Genomic DNA, 18,326 nt, shown 5'->3' on the forward strand with positions numbered 1-18,326 from the left:
GATGCAGTCGAGTAGCAAGCAGAGGTCAGGTCAGGGCAGGTAGAGAGAGTAAGCCGTGCCTAGGCAAAGGTATTGGCAGGTGACGATCAGGCAGAGTTGAGGTCCAGGTTGGGTTAGGTGAAGATATCAGGCAAGGTCGAGATCCAAGCTGAGGACAGGGCAGGCGGCAGTCCAAAAGAGTAATCAGGATCCGAGGCCAGAGTCAAAACCAGAAGTCAGGCAGTGATGGGCAGAGGACCAAAGCACAGCATGAGCAATGAGGTAGGGCAGTGCAATGCAAGGCAGGAAGATAAGGCAAGCACAGGACAGCAAAGCAACACATACTGCAGGAGCAGGAGGACCTGTTGATGAGGCATCTACTCAAAGCATGACTGGGGTTTAACTACCCAGCTGCATGACATCATCAAGGAGTGCCGGCAGAAGAGTTTCCCGCCGCAATTCATTTAAGAGGTGCCGTGCATCTAGAAAGCCCCAAGGTGACTCAGCAGGATGGCGTCTCAGCTGCATCAGTGAACCGTGAAGCTGGGGTGAGTGCGGTCAGTTGCAGGACAATACGTTACACCCAGATAGCATTCAAACTAAGGGCTTCATTTACTAAGGTCTTTTAGACCATATACTGCATGATAAAGACCTAATGCAGGAAAATGCAAGGTGTTTAAATGTATTATAATGAACTGATTAACATGTACTCCCTAGGCTCTGCGCCCGACAGTGCCATTATTCAAAATGGTGCCGGCTAGCCAGACCATACCTTTTCCCTAATCGTGATAGGTGCAGTCAGTGCCATTTTGAAAATGGCCACCCCCAGGCCCAGAGCCTAGGGATACACTCTGGGCCTCACTATACCACCAGGTCTACAATAGAAACTGCAGAGATGGTCTGAAAGGTGAGTTTGAATGGGGGTGGAAGACTAATTTTTTTCTTAAAGGGGAGGAGTTGAGGCATGGCCTACCTCACAATGTTTAACTTAACAAAAAAAAATAAAAATTTGGCGGCACTATAGTTCCAGGTCTGCTGCCATGCATTTTTAAAAGGTTAAATAATGTATTTTTCCTGGCACTGTTTTTCCACTGTGAAAAATATTACAGGATTCACAAAGTGTCAATGACAAGTACCGCCGCTCTGTAAGTCTCCGAGAAAAATATCACAGCTAAATAAATGAGGCCCTAAGTTTCAACCTGAGGCAATGCAGAGTGAAGTGACTTGTCCCAGGTCACAAGGAAAGTCAGTGAGTTTTGAAGCCTGGCTTTCTTGGTTTGTAGCCTGCTGCATTAAGTACAAAACTACTCCGCCACTCCCCTGTAAAATGGGACCCTACCATTACCTGAGCTATGAGATACAGAATAGTAAAGAAATATCACATGCCTCAAAATAGATGTCATGGAGCTTTGGAACCCATGCAGGAACTGCAATGAATTTAAAGGTCATGCATTGCGAGCAGGACTTGGACTGACTGATCTGGGATACTAGCTGTTACATTCAGAGGGAGCAACGTCTGTACAGTATGTGAGAGGTCAGTTGTGTTACTGATACAGTACATTCAATTGTGCTCATAAGTTTACATATCCCAGCAACATTTGAAAGATGTGTAACATTTTTAAGAAAACATGAATGATCAGACAAAACACATCTGTTATTTTTTGTGTGTTTCAAATTAAACTATTATGCATCACAGAATAGCACAATAATTAAACCATAGAATAGGAAATAATAAAATGGTCTGGTTCAAAAGTTTGCACACCCTTAGTTCTTAATATCATGTATTGCCCCCTTTTGCATCAATGACAGCTTGCAGTCTTTTGTGATAGTTGTGAATGAGGCCCTTTATTTTCTCATGTGGTAAAGCTGTCCATTCTTCTTGGCAAAAAGCCTCCAGATCTTATAAATTCTTTGGTTGTCCAGCATGAACTGCATGTTTTAGTTCTTCCCAAAGTGGTTCGATGATGTTGAGGTCAGGAGACTGTGATGGCCACTCCAGAACCTTCACTTTCTTCTTCTGCTGCAGCCACTGAAGGGTTGACTTGGCCTTATGTTTTAGATCATTATCATGCTGGAACGTCCAAGTGCACCCCAAGCGCAGCTTCGTGGGTAATGAATGCAAATTCTCCAATATTTTCTGATAAGATGCTGCATTCATCCTGCCATCAATTTTGACTAAATTCCCTGTGCCGCTGTAGCACACACACCCCCAAAAACACCTCCATGATTCACGGTAGTAGTGTTCTCTTTATAAATCTTGTTAATCCCTCTCCAAACATAGCGTTTATGGTTGTGACCATAAAGTTCAGTTTTGGTCTCATCACTCCAAATTATTTTGTTCCAGAAGTTTTCTGTTTGGCATATTGTAAGCAGGCTGTTTTGTGATGATGGTGCAGCAATGGCTTCTTTCCTAGCGTGTAGCAGATGGACTCAGGACCAATGGAGATAGTGTATTCTTGATAGCAGTTGGGAGACTGAGTCAGATTTCAATCTGACGTCAGCCTACATATACCCATGAAGGAAGCTTAGCTCTTCAGTATTTCTCCGTCTCCTAAGCAGTTTGGGACTCCACACACATTCACACAGTGTTAAAAAATCCAAACCAAAGAAGAAAGAAAATCTTACCTCTACAAGACGAGCCCCCGCTCTCCTGCGATGATACCTAAGGGTCCCTACACCAGTCGACAATTCCTGAGGTGATTTCCGAGATCCCTCAGAGGTAAGCCTCAGTCCGGTAGCAGGTTCCCGGCGTGGACTTAGCCCCCAGAGTGGCTGAGAGGCAGCGGGTGCAATACCGAGTGTGGCGGTGAAGGTATTTTCCCTCTCACCCCGCAGCCGGAGACCGCCCGATACGAGACCAGGAAGCGCAGAGGCAAGGTAAGGTAGAAAACTTTCTTTAAATCTCTGGTCTCCGAGGCTCAGCGAGCCGCACAGATCGTCCTTCCGGTGTTGTTCATTCGGGTTGAGCAGCCCCGTCCGGGCTAGACCCCGATCCGGTGCGAGGCTCATTCCACGTGGAGACCCTCCGGGGGGGTCGCCATCTTGCCCGCGTGGTCATTGGTGCCATTCCCTCCCCCCCCCCCCTTGATCGGCGTATTGTCCGCACAACTGAGCTGTGCGCATAGCAGCGAGCCGGGCACACAAACTACTTGTGCGCACGCATCTGTGCCAGGCGCACAGATAGGCCTGTGCGCCCAGTGGCATGCCATCTCCGCTAAGCGCATTAGCGGCCTGAACGCACATCTCCTGCATCCTGCACGCACAGCATCAGTGCACCGGAGCACACAACTAAGTCTGCCGGCGCACGCACCTATGCGCACAGACGAGTTCTTGGCACTGCCGGCCAAGAAAGCCAAGGGACAAGCTCTCTGCCCAGTCTGCCACCTGAGAGCTGCGCAACCCGAAATGGTCTCTGCCCTGTGCCTGCAGTGTGAAGAGGCTCTGGGGGAACTGAGGAAAGGCCCCCCTCAGCCAGTAGAGGAATCCGGTTCCACCAATTATATTACCCTGGACCTCTCTATCTCCAGCTTGACCCCTCCTCAGATGGGCCCCTCGGGGAACGCCGCTGGATTCAATATAGACCCAGGGACCTTTTCCTGGGTGGAATTTTTCAAAGGGCTGCAAACCTTTGTCCGGGCGCAATTGGTGCCACCTGTGACACAGCCACAGTCCCCACCAGAAGAGCAAAACCTTACAGGCCCCTCTCGGCCTCCCCAAGACGTGCCTACTCCGGGTAAAAACCTACCCTTAGGAGACAGACTCCTCGGAGGAAGAGCCGGACTCCCTGGAAGAAGGGGAAATTCCTTCAGGAATGGAACCATACCGACCCATGATGCGTTTATTCTCCAAAGACGAGCTACCAGACCTTGTGGCTCTGAGCCTGAAGACGCTGGCCATCCCAGGTGCAAGTACTGCAGCAGAGCCAAAGATGAACCCTGTTTTGGTTGGGCTCCGGCAGGCCTCATGCTATTTCCCAATGCTGCAGGCCATACAACTGATTGACCTGGAATGGAAGGCCCAGGAGGCCAGCTTCAAAGGAGGACGGGCCCTAGAAGCCCTATACCCCCTGGAACCCTCAGCCAAAGAACTCCTAGGGTTCCCCAAAGTGGATGCAATGGTCTGCTCTATCTCAAAGCGCACTACCATCTCAGTCGAAGGAGGAGCTGCACTCAAGGATACCCAAGACAGGCATTAGGAATCCATCCTTAAACAGTCATTTGATGTCTCAGCCATGATCCTGCAGATCGCTGCCTGCTACACTGTGATGACACTTGCCTGCTTGTCTCTCTCTAGGGATGCAACAACCTCCACCGAAACAGAACCAGCGATATCTTTCCTTACGGATGCGACTTCCGACCTGGTGCGCACCTCAGCCAGGGGCATCTCATCCATAGTGGCAGCCAGAAGGCAACTCTGGCTCCAAAGTTGGTCAGCCAACGCGACCTCCAAGACGAAACTCACGAGAATGCCTTTTAAAGGATCCCTCCTGTTCGGAAGCGAACTGGAGAAGCTAGCCGACAAATGGGACGAATCCCCAGTACCTTGGTTACTGGAGGACAGGAACAAAAGAAACCAATGCCCCTCTCCCTGAAGATCCAAGGACAGAAGAGCCCAGCGTTTTAGACCATACAAAAACACATACCAAGCACCTCGCCCCGCAGGCAGGGGGCCAGTCCTTTCGGACCAGACACAACAAGAGGGGAGCTGGCCCAGGCCCCAGCTGCACCCCACAATGAGAATCAACAGACCCATCCAAAGGAAGAAGTCATAGGGGGCAGGCTTGCCCTCTTCTACCAAAGATGAGTCGAGATAACGTTGGACAAGAGGGTCCTAACCATCATTTGAGAGGGATACTACCTGGACTTCCACAGCATCCCTCCAGACAAATTTGTGAGATCCCAGTGCCATTCCCTCTCCAAGAGGACGGCAGTGGAAACCACACTGACAAAACTATTCGACCTAAAGGCGATAACCTCAATGCCCATGCACCAACAAAATACTGGCCACTATTCCATCTATTTTATCGTTCCCAAGAAGGAGGGAACATTCCGGCCCATCCTGGATCTCAAGTCCATCACTCGCTACCTGAGGATACCACACTTCCGTATGGAAACCCTACGCTCAATCATAAGGGCAGTACAACCGGGAGAATTCCTGACTTCTCTGGATCTGTCAGAAGCCTATCTCCACATCCCAGCCCATCACGACCATCAGCGCTTTCTACGCTTTCCGATACTGGACCAGCACTACCAGTTCTGGGCGTTACCCTTTGGACTAGCTACTGCCCCTCGGACGTTCACCAAAATCATGGTCATAGTGGCGGTGACACTGAGGAAAGAAGGAATCCTTGTACATCCGTATCTGGACGATTGGCTGATCAGGGCAAAATCTCCAGAGGAAAGTTACCAGGCGACCACCAAAGTGAAGAACCTATTGCAGAATCTCGGGTGGGTCGTCAACACAACAAACAGCTGCCTGCAGCCCTCCCAGTCGCTAGAGTTTCTGGGAGTCCGGTTCGACACCAAACAAGACAAGGTCATTCTTCCCCCTACAAGGAGAAGGAAATTGATGGACCAGTTGCGAAACATTCTGAATTGTGCTCGCCCCAAGGTATGGGACTACCTCCAAGTCCTCGGTCTCATGACATCAACTCTAGAAGTCGTCCCATGGGCAAGGGCCCACATGCGACCACTACAATGTTCCATACTGTCACGATAGAACCCGATGTCCCATAACTACTCCGTTCGCCTCCAGTTACCGGCAAAGGTGCGGATCCAGCTCCAATGGTGGCTACAAGAAGACCATCTGAGCAAGGGAGCAAAACTATCTCCACTGACCTGGGTCTTGCTCACCATGGATGTGAGCCTACGAGGGTGGGGAGCCCACTGCCAAGAACTGATGGCCCAGGGGCAAAGGGGCAAGGAAGAGTCGGGATGGAACATAAACTCACTGGAAGCCCAAGCAGTCAGACTAGCCTGCCTACGATTCAGTCAGACTCCTGGGCGAATCTGTCAGTCATGTCAGACAACGCCACAACATTTGCCTCCATCAACCACCAGGGAGGAACCAGAAGCCACCAGGTGTCCCTGGGAATAAACCCCCTAATGGCGTGGGCGGAAGCAAACCTCCAAGGGATCTCAGCCGCCCACATCGCAGGAAAAGACGTCACTGCGGATTACCTCAGCAGATAGAGTCTAGACCCAGGGGAATGGACGCTGTTGACCACAGCCTTCCAGTTGATAGTAAACCACTGGGAAACCCCAGCCATGGATCTTCTGCAACCCGGTCCAAGTTCCCAAGTTCTTCAGCCGCAGACGAGAACCGCAATCACAGGAATCTATGCCCTCGTCCAGACCTGGCTACAGGAAGACCTGCTGTACACCTTTCCCTCATGGCCACTTCTGGGCAGAATCATCTGCATGATAGAACACCGCACGGGACTAGTACTTCTAGTGGCCCCGGACTGGCCAAGAAAGACCATGGTACGCAGACATGCGAAGACTTCTTGCAGGGAACTCTGTGCCTGCCTCCACACAGGGACCTTCTCCGGCAAGGACCTATCCTCCATGAAGACCCAACTCTATTCTCTCTTACGGTCTGGCCATTGAGAGGACTCGCCTGAAGAAGAGAGGATACTCTAAGGCAGTGACTGACACCGAGCATGCAAGTTTTCCACATCTCTAACTTACATACGAATATGGACAATATTCGAAGCCTGATGTGAAGACTGCGACATCCTTCCGCGGACAGTCAAAATCCCCATGATCCTGGAATTCCTGCAGGACTGTTGAAGAAGGGGTTGTTATCTCTTAACTCCAAGGTTCAGGTGGCTGTGCTGGCCTGCTACAGTGCCAAAGTGGACGGCATCAGTCTATCATCACATCCAGACGTTTCCCGCTTCCTGAGAAGGGTCAAGCAAATCCGACCACCAGTAAAGTGGCCAGTGCCCCTATGGAATCTGTCTAGTACTAGACTTCCTAGAGGGAACTTCCTTCAGACCTACACGCGGTCTGCCACTACAGCTCCTGACCTTGAAGACTGCATTCCTAGTGGCAGTATGTTCTGCCCGTCGCATCTCCGAGCTTCAAGTACTATCCTGTCAAGAACCGTTCCTTAGATTCACACCGGGATTCATACAGCTCCGCACTGTCCCCTCCTTCCTCCCAAAGGTGGTTTCTCATTTCCATCTAAACCAAATTATCTGGCTGCCATCTCCAGACGAGCATAAGGACTTCATAGAGGGAGCCGTTCCATCCCCTTTATCATTTTGGTCACCCTTCTCTGTACCTTCTCCAATGCAACTATATCTTGTTTGAGATGTGGCAACCAGAATTGCACACAGTACTCTAGGTGCCTTTTCACCATGGAGTGATACAGAGGCATTATGACATTCTCCATTTTATTCACCATTCCCTTCCTAATAATTCCTAACATTGTTTGCTTTTTTGACCGCTACAGCACACTGAGCCGACAATTTCAATGTCTTATCCACTATGACGCCTAGATCTTTTTCCTGGATGGTAACTCCTAATGTGGGACCTAACATCATGTAAATACAGCAAGGGTTATTTTTCCCTTATATGCATCATCTTGCACTTGTCCACATTAAATTTCATCTGCCATTTGGATGCCCAATCTTCCAGTCTCACAAAGTCCTCCTGCAATTTCACAATCCACTTGAGATTTAATTACTCTGCATAATTTTGTGTCATCCACAAATTAGATCACCTCACTCATCATATCCCTTTCCAGATTATTTATAAATATATTGAAAAGCACTGGTCCAAGTACACAGATCCCTGAGGTACTACAATATTTACCTTTTTCCACTGAGAAAACTATTTAATCCTACTCTCTGTTTCCTGTCTTTTAACCGTTTGCAAGCCATGAAAGAACATTACCTTCTATCCCATGTCTTTTTAGTTTTCTTAGAAGCCTCTCATGAGGTACTTTGGCAAATGCCATCTGAAAATCCAAATACACTCCATTTACTAGTTCACCTTTATCCACATGTTTATTAACCCCTTCCAAAAAAATATAGCAGATTTTTGAGGCAAGACTTCCTTGGGTAAATCGAAGCTGGCTATGTTCCATTAAACCGTGTCTATCTGTGTTCTATGATTTTGTTCTTTAGAATAGTATCCACTGTTTTTCCTTGCACGTAAGTCAGGTTTACCAGTCTAGAGATTCCCAGATCACCTCTGGAGCCCTTTTTAAAATATCGGGATTACATTGTCCTCCCTCCAGTCTTCATATGCATTGGAAGATTTTAATGGTAGGTTCCAAATTTTTACTAATTGATCTGAAATTTCATTTTTCCACTTTTCCATTTCTTGATCAGAGTTTGAACTGTACTGATTGGTATTTTTAAATCTTTGGAAATCTTCTTATATCCTTTTTCTGATTTATAAAGTTGAACTACTTTTGTTTGCAGATCCTTTAATAGTTCTTGTGCTTTCCCTGTGCTTCAGTAACCAACCAAGTTAGTGCAGGCCCTTGATGAAATGCACAAGGGTTTGCTCAAGACCTAAGAAAGTCATTGACTATTTATACACAAACACTGATTACAATCAAACAAGATACAGGTATGGATACATACTCCTCTTTGCCATCTCAACCTGTGTGTATCAACATGTGTGTATATTATCACCCGAATATTCAAGGGTTTGTAAACTTTTGAACAGGACCATTTTATTAATTCCTTTAATGCTATGGTTTGCTTAATGATTGTGCTATTATTCTGTGATGCATAATAATTTAATTTGGAACACATTAAAAATAACAGATGTTTTGTCTGATCGATCAGTTTTCTTAAATGTTACACATTTTACAAATTCTGCCAAGGGTATTAAACTTGTGATCACAACTGTGTATGCTACCTCACATCTGTTTGTGACATTCAGACTTGTGCTTCTTCGAAACTAACAAGGAATATTTTTTACTCTACTAATTAAACATACATTTTAAAATGCATATTCTTAGTGAAAATGCCTTATGAAGCTTCAGCAGTATTTGTGTGACCTTGATCTAATCAGATAACAACCCTCAAATCTTCTCTATCACATTCTGTATTCTCTCCAGTACTGTGTTGGTGCTTTCTATTTATTATCTGGCTAGCTAGCTGAAATTTTTATTACTTGCCTCTCCATGGTTGAGGGCAGGGTGCACAATTGACACACACAAAAGAATGTACAAGCAAACAAAAAAGCACAAATGCCATACTTCAACATCAGATACATGAATAAAACAAAGCAATTGCTCCAAGCACGATGCTAACATTAACATTATGCTCACTTACATTCTGATGAAATTTAGCGCACAGTTTCTTAACACATTCATTAAAAATAATTTAACTTGTGATGCATTAAAATAATGGTATGCTAATATATCAGGGGCTAAAAAAACCATGTTAACCCAAAAATATGCAAGACATGCTTAGTCCACCTAAAATATAATTTATGGATAGAAAACATATTTGTACACACAGTTTCTTCTACATATATAGTATGATTTATACACACAAAACTTGGTTTATGTTTACAAATAATGTTTTTCATGTATAAATCATGGTCCATGCAGGCAAACCATGATCTCCTAGCGTGTAGCAGATGGACTCAGGACCAATGGGTATAGTGTACTCCTGATAGCAGTTGGAGACGGATCAGATTTCAATCTGACGTCAGCCCTAGTACTATTATAACTCCTGCAGGGAGTGCAGCTTCTTCAGTATTTCCATCTCCATAGCAGTTAGGGACTCTATGCACGCTAGCACAGCGTTAGAGTAAATTTTACAGAAGAATCCCAAATTAAGAAGAAATCTTACCTCTACAGACGAGCCCCGCTCTCCTGCGGTGTCACCCGTTGGGTCCCTCCCCCCATTCAAGATTCCTGAGATGATTTCCGAGATCCCTCGGAGGTGAACCTCGGTCCGGCGGCCGTCCTTGGGAGGGACCATTGCCCCCGACATTGGGTGAGGCTGGAGAGGCCAGCGGGTGCAACCTCGAGCGCAGCGGGTGAAGGTATTTCCCCTCTCCCCCCGCAGCCGGAGACTGCCCGGAACGAAGCCGGGAAGCGCCAGGGATAAGGTAAGGTAGAGATCTATTTAAAAGTCTCCGGTCTCGGAAGCTCGAGGAGAGACGCACAGGTCGCCAGCTGGGACCAGTGCCACTGGGTTGATCGGCCCCCTAGCGAGGCTAGACCCCGGTCAGATCCGAGGACACTCCCACATGGAGTCCCTCGAGGTAGTCTCCTATATTGTCCGGTGGTCGCATCGCCATATTGACCCTGTTCGCCGCCCCTGTTCGCCGCTCTTGGCCCGTGCGCACAGAGGCGAGCCGTGCGCACAAAATCCTTGTGCGCAACAACGTTGCGCTCACGGTGCTGGGTGCACAATTCGACCCCTGTTGCACATCAACGCGCACATCTCACGGCACGCGCACACTAAACCTACACGCGCATCTTCGGCGCACAACTGTATTACACGCGCACAAACCATGTCCCGACCTGAAAATAAGCTCAAGGCTCAGGGACTTTGCCCAGCATGCCACATTAGGGCTGCACAGCATGAGGAGGCCACGGCCCTGTGTATACAGTGCGAAGAGGCCCTAGGGGACCCAACTCATGGCCCTCCCCAGCCGGTACCGGACCCCATCCTTTCCAGCGGTACACTGAACCTAGCATCACACAGTGGGACTCCCCCTCAAATGGGGCTCCCCAGGGACACGGCACCCCCTAGTCTAGAACCAGCTTCTATCTCCTGGGTGGAATTCTTCAAAGGTCTGCATACCTTCGTACACATGCAGCCGGGGCCTCCTACAATGCGGTCGCAGGCACCACCAGAGGACCTCAACATACCAGGACCCTCTATGCCCAGGGAGGTGATCCCACCGCCCAGAAGCCCCACCTTCTTAGATGAGGAGTCAGAACCCCATCGAACCATGAGATGCTTCTTCACCAAGGACGAACTTCCAGACCTGGTGACGCACAGCCTGAAAGAGCTGGCCATCCCAGGCACTAACGCCTCGGGGGAACCTAAGCCGAACCAACTGTTAGAGGGACTTCATCAGACCTCCCGTCATTTTCCACTATTACAAGCCGTCCAGCAACTAATTGACCTGGAATGGGAGGCCCCAGAAACCACGTTCAAAAGGGGCCGGGCTCTGGCAGCCATATACCCTCTGGACCCCGCTGCCAAAGATCTCCTGGCATGTCCCAAAGTGGATGCCATGGTCTGCACAGTCTCGAAGCGCACTACTATCCCAGTGGAGGGAGGAGCTGTGCTCAAGGATGCTCAAGACAGATGTCTGGAATCTATCCTCAAACAGTCTTTTGATGTCTCCGCTCTGTCTTTACAGATCGCGGCCTGCTGTGCCGTGGTGACACGCGCCTGCCTAGCACAGACCAGGAACAACACTCCTGGGGAAGCTCTGGAACCAGCCATATCATTCCTCACGGACGCTGCTTCGGATCTGGTATGCACGGCAGCTAGAGGAGTCTCATCCGCCGTGGCAGCCAGAAGACAAATATGGCTCCGAAACTGGTCAACAGACGCATCCTCCAAAACAAGACTCACAGGGATGTCCTTCAAGGGATCCCTCCTGTTTGGCAGCGAACTAGAGAAACTTGCTAACAAATGGGGCAAGTCCCCACTGCCGCAGCTACCGGAGGACAGGAATAAGAGAAACCAGCAACCCTTCCCCCGATCTTCCAGGGGCAGAGGTTCACAGCGCTTCAAACAATGCAGAAACACTTATCAAGCGCCTCGTCCTACAGGCAGGAACCAGTCCTTTCGGACAAGCACAACAAAAGGGGAACCAGCTCGGGTCCAGGAACCAGCCACGCCCCACAATGAGAATCCGCCGAACCCGTCCAAGGAAGAAGCCATAGGGGGTAGACTTGCCCTATTCTACCAAAGATGGGTTGAGATAACTTCGGACAAGTGGATCCTAACCATCATTCGAGAGGGGTACTACCTGAATTTCCTCCGAACCACTCCGGACAAGTTCGTGGAATCCCCCCTGTCAACCTGAGGATTCCCCACTTCCACATGGAAACTCTACGCTCTGTAATAAGGTTGATACAACCGGGAGAGTTTCTCACATCCCTGGATCTGTCGGAAGCCTACCTACACATTCCGATCCATCAAGAACATCAGCACTTCCTACGCTTCAAAATCCTGGACCGTCACTACCAGTTCTAGGCACTACCCTTCGGGTTAGCCACAGCACCCCAGACGTTCACCAAAGTCATAGTGGTGGTGGCGGCAGCACCAAGGAAGGAAGGAATCCTCGTACACCCTTACCTAGACAATTGGCTGATCAGGGCGAAATCCCCAGAGGAAAGTCACCAGGCAACCAACAGAGTCAAAACTCTACTGGAGAGCCTTGGATGGGTGGTCAACACAAACAAGAGCTGTCTGCAGCCCTCACAGTCTCTAGAATACTTAGGAGTCCGATTCAACACCAAAGAAGACAGGGTCATCCTGACACCGACAAGGAGATCAAAACTGATGAACCAGTTGCAAACCCTGCTGAGCGAATCTCGCCCCACAGCATGGGATTACCTACAAGTCCTCGGTCTCATGGCATCCACACTGGAAGTAGTGCCATGGGCACGAGCTCACATGAGACCCCTACAGCGCTCACTTCTATTGCGATGGAATCCACTGTCCCAGAACTACTCCGTTCGTCTACAGCTCCCGGCAGAGTTCAGACCCAACTACAATGGTGGCTACAAGACTGCCACCTGAGCCAGGGAACAAGACTATCCTCAACGACCTGGATCCTGCTCACCACGGACGCCAGCCTACATGGATGGGGAGCACACTGCGAAGAGCTAACTGTCCAAGGGCAGTGGAACGCAGAAGAGTCGGGATGGAACATCAATCGCCTAGAAGCCCGGGCAGTCAGACTAGCTTGCCTGTGGTTCAGTCACAGACTCCGGGACAAAGCAGTCAGGAGTAATGTCGGACAACGCCACAACAGTGGCCTACATCAACAGTCAGGGAGGAACCAGAAGCCAACAGGTGTCTCTGGAAATAGACCCCCCTAATGTCGTGGGTGGAAGTGAATCTCCAGGAGATCTCTGCCATCCACATCGCCGGGAAAGACAACATCACAGCGGATTACCTCAGCAGAGAAAGTCTAGACCCAGGAAAATGAAAGCTGTCGACCACAGCGTTTCAACTGATAGTGAACGATTGGGGAACACCAACCATGGACCTTCTGGCAAACCGATCCAATGCTCAAGTGCCCAGTTACTTCAGCCGCAGGCGGGAACCTCAGTCCCAGGGGATCGATACCCTGGTACAGACCTGGCCACAGGAGACTCTGTTATATGCCTTTCCGCCGTGGCCCCTATTAGGCGCAATCATTCACAAGATAGAACTACACAGGGGACCAGTACTTTTTGGGGCCCCGGATTGTCCAAGAAGAACGTGGTATGCAGACATGCGAAGACTACTGGCAGGGACCCCCTGCCACTACCTCCACACAGAGACCTGCTCCAACAAGGGCCGATCCTCCACGAGAATCCAGCTCAATTCTCTCTTACGGTCTGGCTATTGAGAGGGCTCACCTGAGAAAGAGCGGATACTTGGGGGCTGTAATCGACGCTCTACTCCGAGCACGCAAGTTCTCCACATCTCGAACATACATAAGGATTTGGAGAGTATTCGAAGCCTGGTGCGAGACCACAGACATCATACCACTCTCAGTCAAAATTCATGCAGTCTTGGATTCCTACAGAATGGCCTAAAGAAGGGAATTGTCCCTCACTCCTTCAAGGTACAGGTGGCGCATTGTCATGCTACGGAACCAAGAGCGACAGCATAGCCTCTCACCCGGATGTTTCACACTTCCTGAAAGGAGTCAAGCACTCTGACCACCCCTAACGTGGCCGGTACCTCTCTGGGAGCCTCAACTTGGGTCCTGATTTCTTAGCAGGAGCCTCTTTCAGACCTCTCCACGGCCTGTCTCTCCGACTGCTAACATTGAAAGACAGCCTTCATGCGGCAGTTTGTTCAGCCCGTCGTATATCCGAGCTACAAGCACTGTCCTGCCGTGAGCTGTTTCTCAGACTCACCCCGGGAACCATCCAGCTATGCACGGTCCCCTTGTTCCTCCCCAAAGTGGTGTCTCACTTCCATCTTAACCAAACCATCTCACTACCATCGCCAGATGAGCATAAGAATTCTGAAGAGGCTCAAGTCTACGCCACCTCAATATCGGCAGACTCCTATCCAGATACCTGGAAATGTCGGAACCCGTACAAAAAATGGACCACCTATTCGTCCTTAACAGCGGGAAGAGGCAAGGGGAAGCGGCCTTGCGAGCAACCATAGCCCGCTGGATCAAATAAGTCATCAAGGTGGCCTACGTAGAAGCAGGCAAGACATCGCCTCTACAAGTTAAGGCCCATTCTACTAGAAGCCCAGGCAGTGTCCTGGGCAGAAACCAAGATGCTGTCACCCACCGAGATCTGCAGGGCGGCGACATGTCCTCCATCCACACCACCTCCAGGTTTTACTGCCTGGATGTTCAGGCTCAGGAGGACACAGCATTTGCAAGGGCTGTACTAAGTGGTGTCACGGGCAGCCTCCCCACCCGGTTCGGAGTAGCTTTTATACATCCCATTGGTCCTGCTACACGCTAGGAAATGGAGAAATTACTTACTTGATAATTTCGTTTTCCTTAGTGTAGACAGATGGACTCAGCATCCCACCCACGGCTGCCGTTACTCATGGAATTCTCAGGGGACATCCCCGGGAGCAAGTGATTCAAGGGTAAGCCATGCTTTCCTTCATCTAGGACACCCATCCTACCGGGGGTCGATGTTTCCCGGTTGAGGGCACTGGCGGTCTCCAGCTATAGCCAATTCAACCAATTCAAGTTAATCAAGTTATAAAGTTAGTTATTCAAGTTATGAAGTTATTCAAGTTATTCAAATTAGTCAGTCACACATATATCCACAATGCTTTTCGAGGAGAATACTGAAGAGCTGCACTCCCTGCAGAGGTATATGTACTAAGGCTGACGTCAGTTTGAAATCTGATCAGTCTCCAACTGCTATCAGGAGTACATTATACCCATTGGTCCTGAGTCCATCTGTCTACACTAAGGAAAACAAAATTATCAGGTAAGTAATTTCTCCATTTCTATGCATAACATACTCCTAAAAGTTGTGAGTGCAAAATACGAGTTAATATCAGCTGTGCCCCTAAACGTTGTACATACAAAACATGATGAGGCCGATATTCAGAAAAAAACTGAGCACCTCACATTGGGCCTGCTAGTCTTGCCTAGGTTTAGGCTCCCAAGTTAGGCACCTAGTTCTGAAAATCAGTGCTAGGCTCATAACTTTCTCTCCCTGCACCCCTGTAGCCACCCACTTTTTAGGATTCTAAATTTAGGACTCAATCTTAGCAAATTTTCAAAAGGGTCAATTTAGGAGCCCAGCTCCAAATGTTAGTAGTCTTAAGTCCTTTGGAAATCCACCCCAGAATGTTTTATGTGTATAAATGCCAAGTACAGGACCATAACACAACGAACTCCAGGTTCAGCCCATAATCTAAAGTTTGCTCCAGAAACTTTTTCATCTCTAAGCAAGAATTTAATTTCCAGCATTAAGAAAACATGAGTAAAGTTTTTGCACTTCTCTGTACTGAGACGAGCATAACATGAGATCATAAGAAGTGCCATGCTAAGTCAGTCCAAGGTCCATCCAGCCCAGTATCCATTCTCCAGCAGTGGCCTGTCCAGATCCCAATAGTTGATCTATTTTGTTGTATCTCCCTCCCAGGAATAAGTGCTGGCTTTCTCACATCTGCTTGGCTAATAACTGTTTATGGACAGTTCCTTTAGGAGCTTGTCCAATCCTCTTTTGAGCCCCACTATGTTCATTGGCTTGACCACATTGTCTAGCAGCAGATTCCATAGCTTGGTTGTGCGTTAAGTGAAAAATACTTTTTTAATTTGTTTCAAACATGTTGATTGCTAATCTCATGGAGTATCCCTAGTCCTAGACTTGTTTGAAAGGGTTCCCTATTTATCTGTTACACACTCAGGATTTTATAGATCTAATTAAGTATATCCCTTCTTGGTTCTTTCTTCTCCAAGCTAAAGAGCCCTAATCTATTTAGCCTTTCTCCATGTAACCATTTTTTGGATTTTATGATATTCCAAGGGCACACACAAGAATTTCTCTTGCCACTTTTGCCGCTTCCCCAAGTTTAACAAGTCCCAAGGAGTATTCTTTTTATGGGAGAAAGGCTTAATCTTTTAGGACCAGGCTATGAACTGCAATCCTCCCTTAGGTGTGTTACTGTCCCCTTTGGTGGTGATAGTGCTATATAAATAGGCAGAACACAATGTGAGTGTTCAAAAGGAACTTTACTTTGATTTCCAGAAAAATAAATGTCCAATTGATGGGTTACTTGTCTTACTTCACATCTGTGTTCAGTCTGGATCATACATAGGGAACTTTCTCTTCTTCACTCTCGGGCCAGTAAAGCGCGGCTGCGGTTACCCTGTTTCTAACCCGCTTTGGACGCACAATTTGGGCGCTTAAGGCGAACCCGCGATTCAGTATCCGGTTTTAAACGTCCTTACTGCTTGCCAAAATGGACGCTTCTCCATCACCGCCCACCGCATGTATATGATATGTTAATGATCGATTTAGCTATTCCCTCCGATACTGTAACGTGCGCCCAGATTATCGCCTTTTTAACCAGCTTATTTGCCACGTCTTTAACCTGCATATTTACCGCCTACCCTGACCCTGGCATTAGTGTGGTGTTCAGTCAGCTTCCCGCTGCCTTGAGCACCTGGCTGGACGTCCAAGCCGCGACCTCGGACATCCAGCCGGATGTTCATGGACCTTCCCGCTGCCTTGAGCTGTATCTTCGCCCCCTCTGGATCTCCCTCCTTCAACCTTCTCTGCACAAAAGTCATTTAAAACATGTTCCTTTCACTCTAGTGCCGGGTGGGCCAGGTCAGCTGGGAAGGCCCGATCTGGGCCCGCTTGCCCTACCACCGCAGGCATAGAATCAGAGTTCTAATTTCATTAGGAGGCGCAGCAATCCTTTCTCCATGGCTGCAAATGGAGCGGTGGAGAGTGGAATTACATCAATCTCTTTCGCCAGCCATGACGTGACTCAGCTGACCGAGGTGATAAATGGGGTGAAGAGGACGAAGACTGACTCTGTAAACAGCTGTTACTTCCATTCTATAGCCTTGAGCGCCTGGCTGGACGTCCAAGCCGCGACCTCGGACGTCCGGCTTGGACGTCCAGCCGAACGCTCAAGGCAGCGGGGAAGGTCCATGACGTCCGAGGTCGCAAACCTGAAAATATGAATTATAAATTGGAGTCAACTTTTCAAAAGGATTGGGAGTGCTAAGCTCAATTCAAAGTACCTCTCCTGAGCTACAGTGAAAGAGTTTGCTCAACATCGGGAGTATTCAAGCACAGAGCTGGATTTTAGGGTGGGCAAAAATGGGTGATCGCCCGGGGTACCGCCAACATCTCCCATTCTGCGGCTGCCTGGCCGCAAAGGATCCCAGCTGCCGCGGTTGGAGAGAGGTCCGGAGGCCATGCAGGACATCTCCTAATGCAGCCGGGGGGGAGGTGCTTTTCGCCCAGGGCACCATGTGTCCAAAATCCGTTACTGCTCAAACACCTACAGAGCTGGCACTTATGATTATGGTGATGTAATCTGTACTTCTCAAACATCTGACTCTTTCCAATGAAGCTAGGTACTTCCCAAAATGAATATCCTTGAATCAGCTTCATCTCGCACCTACGGGATTCTGTTGTTGGCGCCCCACCCGGGACGGCCCCTGAATGGGTTCAGCTCTGGAAGCAAGGCCGGAGAGTGAAGGGAGCCCTGCTCTCCCCACCCCAGTGAATGGCTTAGATATGCATCCTAAAAGGAGTCCAGCGGCGGTACTTATCCGACCTCATTTTCTATAAAACCCGGAGATGAGACCATACGACATTCAAAAGAATATATATATCTACACGAAAGTATGGGAGCACGGAAACACTGCTAGAAATTAACATCAAGGAGGGATGTGGGATGGAGAAAAGGAGTCATTTGGATGTCCGAGGTCACGGCTTGGATGTCCAGCCGGGCGCTCAAGGCAGCAGGGTCTGTAGAAAAGAACCATCCACTTACCTGGTGGAATGACATTTTGAAATGACATTTTGAAATGACAGGTACCAGCGCACCCTGGCTACTGTATAGGCGCTGTTTACCGCTCTATACAGTAAAATGGATTGCGCACACCTACCGCTTCATGGACGCGCTTTGGACACCGCTTGGATTTACGTCTAATTTGAATACTGAATCG

The 18,326-nt window shown here is 48.7% G+C and overlaps 1 protein-coding gene across 2 annotated transcripts in view; it reads left to right on the forward strand.

Moving 5' to 3' along the window:
* Positions 1-18,326, forward strand: part of LOC115099984 (carboxyl-terminal PDZ ligand of neuronal nitric oxide synthase protein-like) — a 560,668-nt gene that overhangs the window by 315,135 nt on the left and 227,207 nt on the right. The gene's annotated exons all lie outside the window — the stretch shown is intronic.

This window comes from Rhinatrema bivittatum, chromosome 10 (genome assembly GCF_901001135.1).
Source record: "Rhinatrema bivittatum chromosome 10, aRhiBiv1.1, whole genome shotgun sequence".
In the NCBI taxonomy this organism is placed as follows: Eukaryota; Metazoa; Chordata; class Amphibia; order Gymnophiona; family Rhinatrematidae; genus Rhinatrema; species Rhinatrema bivittatum.